Source organism: Cuculus canorus, chromosome 25 (assembly GCF_017976375.1).
Source record: "Cuculus canorus isolate bCucCan1 chromosome 25, bCucCan1.pri, whole genome shotgun sequence".
In the NCBI taxonomy this organism is placed as follows: domain Eukaryota; kingdom Metazoa; phylum Chordata; class Aves; order Cuculiformes; family Cuculidae; genus Cuculus; species Cuculus canorus.
The window spans coordinates 1,857,216-1,861,556 of record NC_071425.1 but is presented as its reverse complement, the minus strand read 5'-3'; the positions used below and the strand labels follow the sequence as shown (position 1 = coordinate 1,861,556).

The window sequence follows — 4,341 nt, the reverse complement described above, 5'->3', positions numbered from 1 at the left end:
CCTGCTGCTGGCGGTGGCGCTGGCTGCTGGGTCCTGGGCCAATGGGTTTATGTAGCCCTTGGCCTATCTTGGCCCCAGCTGCTAAAGCTGTTTGCCCACCTAATGGGGAAGGAGGTGGCAATCAGGAGTTAAGGGATTAACATAATTGCCAGCCTGCCCCTTGTTGGGTGCAACCGCCCCAAAGTAAACGGACCCCTCGGAGCAGTCTGGCTCCGGCGCCTGCTCGGCTCCAGCGTCAATCCTTGGGTGCAGCCATGGGTCCCCAACAGCCTCTTGGGTCCCCCCATGGCTCCAGCGCCAGCCTTATGCATCTTTGGGTGTAGCCATGGGTGCTCTGGGTCCCCAACAGCCCCTCGGGTCCCCCCATGGCTCCAGCACCAGCCTTTTGCATCTTTGGGTGTAGCCATGGGTGCTCTGGGTCCCCAACAGCCCCTCGGGTGTCCCCATGGCTCCAGTGTTGGGCGCATGCAAACTTTGGGTGCACCTCTGGGTGCATCCCTGGGTGCATCCCTGGACTCCCAACAGCCCCTCAGGTCCCCCCATGGCTCCTACGTTGGCTGTGTGCAGCCTGGGGTGCAGCTCTGGGTGCCCACCAGCCCCACGGGTCCCCCCCAAGCTCTCAACACTGTGGCTGTGTGTGTCCTTAGGTGCAACCATGGACACCCCGAGTCCTTGCCAACCCCTCAGGTCCCCCCACGGCTCCAGTGCTGGCTCCGTGCATCCTGGGTCCCTTCAAGTGTCCCGGTGGCTCCAGCATGGCCCCAAGCATCCTTGGGTCCCCCAACAGCTCCAATACTGGCAGTGGCACATCCTTGGGTGCAGCTATAGGTGCTTTGGGTCCCCAATAGTCCCTCAGGTCCCCCCCACAGCTCCAACGCTGACTCTGTGTGCGGTTATGGGTGCCCTGAGTCCCCCCCAGCCCGTTGGGTCCCCCCATGGCTCCAATGCTGCCCATGAGGAGCACCCTTGGGTGCAACCATGGGTGCCCTGGGTCCCCACCAACCCCTCAGGTCCCCCCATGGCTCCAATGCTGCCTATGAGGAGGACCCTTGGGTGCAACCACTTATGCCCTGGGTCCCCCACAATCTCTCGGGTCCCCCCATGGCTCCAATGCTGGCTCCATCCATCCTTGGGTGCAGCCACGGGGGTCTCAGATCCCTGCCAGCACTTTGGGTCCCCCCAAGTCCTGGGGGGGTCAGTGGGTGCCAGCATCGCACCAAGCGGCTTCGTGCAACGGAATTCCCAGGTTTGTCTCCCCCGTTCCCAGGTTTGTCCCCCGCGTTTGCGGATCGTGGGATGGAGTGGGGGGAAGGAGAGAATCAGGGGGCTTCTGTGACCCCCAGGATGGGCAGCGGTGGGCACACGGTTGGCATCTGCCATGGTGTGGGTGTCATCATTGCCCCCCCAGCGTGTCCCCCCCCATTCACACACCCATCCCAGGGGTGACGGGCTTTGCACCTTCCCTAATGGATCCGCAAACGAGGTGTTTGCCCGTCCCAGCCCCATCCTGGCCCTTATCTCCCACCAGCTCTGGGCAAACCCGCTAACGGCCCCCCCTGAGCGCAGCCCGCAGACAATGCCATCGTGTCCCCCAAAACGCGGGGGCTCAGCCAGGGCCCCCTCACGCTCCCCCCAACCTCTCCAATACACTTTGAGGTGAGAAGAGCCACCCCAGGGCTGGTTCCGTGTTACGGGATTGCGGCACCAGGCTGGGGGTGATGCTGTGGGTGGGTTGGTCCCCAGGGGCAGGACAGGAGCTGGTGGCTCGTGGGGTGTCCACTTTGTGCTCCCAGGACGCGTTCTGCTGTGGGGAAGGAGCTCATCCTTTGGGATCTCCCTCTTTGGGACTCTATGCAATTCCCTGTGCCTCCGTGCCTCAGTTTCCCCATCCGTACAGAGGAAGGCAGTGGGGCTGGTGGTGACCCAAGGAAACAGGATGCTGGAAAACCATTGCGTGGTGGCCCCAAACCTCACTTCTCCCCATGCTCCAGGAGGTGCTGGTGCCCGGGGCAGGATGTGGGCCAGGATGCTCAGTTCCACCCCCACGTTTGCGTGGCGGCTTAGGGAGCAAATATTGACCTTCTCCTCAGGCGCAATCACGGCTGCTTCCCCCATCCGTTTCCCGCTGGGTGCTCGTCCGACGCTGCCGTCTCGGCTAATCCCCCCCAGACCATGGGGGCCACACAGCACCTCTGCTCCCCCCAAAGCCCCTAATGGGGCGCACGGCCTGGGCTTGGCTTTGCAAGGAGCTCCGGGATGGGTTCCATCCTGCTCTCTGCAGGCAGGGCTGTGGGGCGGTGGGTGCTGTGTCCTGCGTGCGGACGCGAGGATTTGCACGAGTGTGCATGGGTGTGCAATGGGGCGCAGTGGTTGTGCATGGGTGCACGTGGGGGGCTGCGTGAGTGTGCATGGGAGCGCATGGGTGCATGCATGGAGGTGTGTGGGTGTGCATAGGGATGCTTGAGTGTGTGCATGGGGTGTGTGAATGCATATAAGTGTGCCTGGGTGTGCAACGGGGTGCAGTGGTTGTGCATGGGTGCACGTCGGGGGCTGCATGAGAGTGCATGGGAGCGGATGGGTGCATGCATGGAGGTATGTGGGTGTGCATAGGGATGCTTGAGTGTGCACAGGGGTGTGTGAATGCACATAAGTGCGCATGGGTGTGCAACGGGGTGCGGTAGTTGTGCATGGGTGCACGTGGGGGGCTGCATGGGAGGGTGTATGGAGGTGTGCGGGTGTGCGTGGATGTGCATAAGTGTGCATTGTTGTGCAACGGTGGTGCATGGATGTGTATGTGTGTGCACGGAGGTGCTGAGTGTGCATGGAAGCACACGGGTGCGTGCGTTGAGGTGAGAGGGGTGCATGGGTGTGCATGAGGTGCGTGTGTGTGTGCATGAACATGGGGGTGTGCAGGGGTGTGCGGGTGCAGATAGTGGGGTGTGAGGTGCACGAGTGTGTGTGTATAGGTGTGCATGGGTGTGCCTAGGGGTGCAGTGTGTGCATGGGGGGCGGTGTCTGTGCGTGAGTGCACACAAAACTGTGCATAGAAGTTTTTGGGGTACATTGGGGTGCAGAGCAGCCCGGCCGTGCTCACTGCTCTGTGAGAGCGGTGTAAAAACACAGGCAACGGGGGTATAGCTCAGTGGTAGAGCATTTGACTGCAGATCAAGAGGTCCCCGGTTCAAATCCGGGTGCCCCCTCCTTTTTCTTCCCCCTTCTTAGGAAGGGGATCCCCCTTTTTTCCACCCCTTTTATTTGCTCCCCATCCCGTGGGACAATGAGGAGATGCCTCGTCGCGCTGCCTCCAGCTCCCCACCGCCTCTGGGGGCTTTCTCTTGCAGGAGGACAGACCCTACTCTCCACCAGGCCCCCCCCAACTCTGAGAGGTGCCCCCCCTCCAGCCCCCCCAGTTCAGAGCAGCCGAAGGGTCCCAGAGCCCCCCGCTGCTCCCGCAGCCCCAGAATGGGGGTGCAGCATCGCTGGGGGTGCAGCATCGCTCCCCAGCTCCTCGGCACAGCTCTGTGGTGTTTGCACTCCCCTCCTGCTCTGGACCCTGAGGTGCCTTGGGACCCCCCCCCCCTCCTCCCCAGGGCTGAGCCATCTCGTGGGTTCCAGGTCTGGGGGTGCAGCCTGAGCCCCCCAAAACCATCACCACCAAAGCATGGTGGGGTCAGGAGTGCGGGGCGGGGGGGCTTGGGCTGTTTCTGTGCCACCTGGACCCCCCCACCTTGTGCCCCCCGGCCTTGTGCCCCCCCCTGTACCCCCCAACCCTCCCCCCCCCCCCCCCCAAGGCCCCCCCATCCTCCCCATCCCCCAAAGAACAGCGGCTTCTGCTGCCAAGGGATAAAACGGGGGGGGGAGTGGGAAGAACCCACACGGTTGTGCTGGAAGATGCATCCCCTGCGGGTTCCTGAGTGGGAAAAGGGGGGGCCAGGGTCCCCCCTAAAGGGTGTGTGTGTCCCCACCTCGACGGGGGCAAAGGAGGGGGGGATAAAGGGGCTCCGGACCCCCAAACCCGGTGTCTGGGGTTGCGATGGGGCACCTCCCCGTCCCCAAGAGGGGGACCCGCACAGAACCCCGGTTGGAGGAGGGGGGAACGAACCCTAAGGGGTGGGGGGCTCAGCCGAGTGACCCCCCTCCCTCCCCCCAACCTCTGCAGGGACAGGGAGGGGACCCCAACCCCACCGCCGCCCCCCCATCCATCCCCGGGGGTCGCGCTCAGCATCGCTCTCCCCTAAGGAAGAGAAGGGGAGGGGGGACCCAACCCGAGCCCCTCCCCGGGCGCTGGGGGGGTCCCTGCCCGGCTCCATCCCCATCCCCACCCTCGGCCCCACCCCCGGC

At 63.9% G+C, this 4,341-nt stretch overlaps 1 non-coding gene across 1 annotated transcript; it reads left to right on the top strand.

Moving 5' to 3' along the window:
- Positions 1–3,128: 3,128 nt before the first annotated feature.
- TRNAC-GCA (transfer RNA cysteine (anticodon GCA)) lies at positions 3,129–3,200 on the top strand. Its single transcript has one exon. It is a non-coding gene; the product is annotated as a tRNA-Cys (tRNA).
- The last annotated feature ends 1,141 nt before the right edge of the window (positions 3,201–4,341 follow it).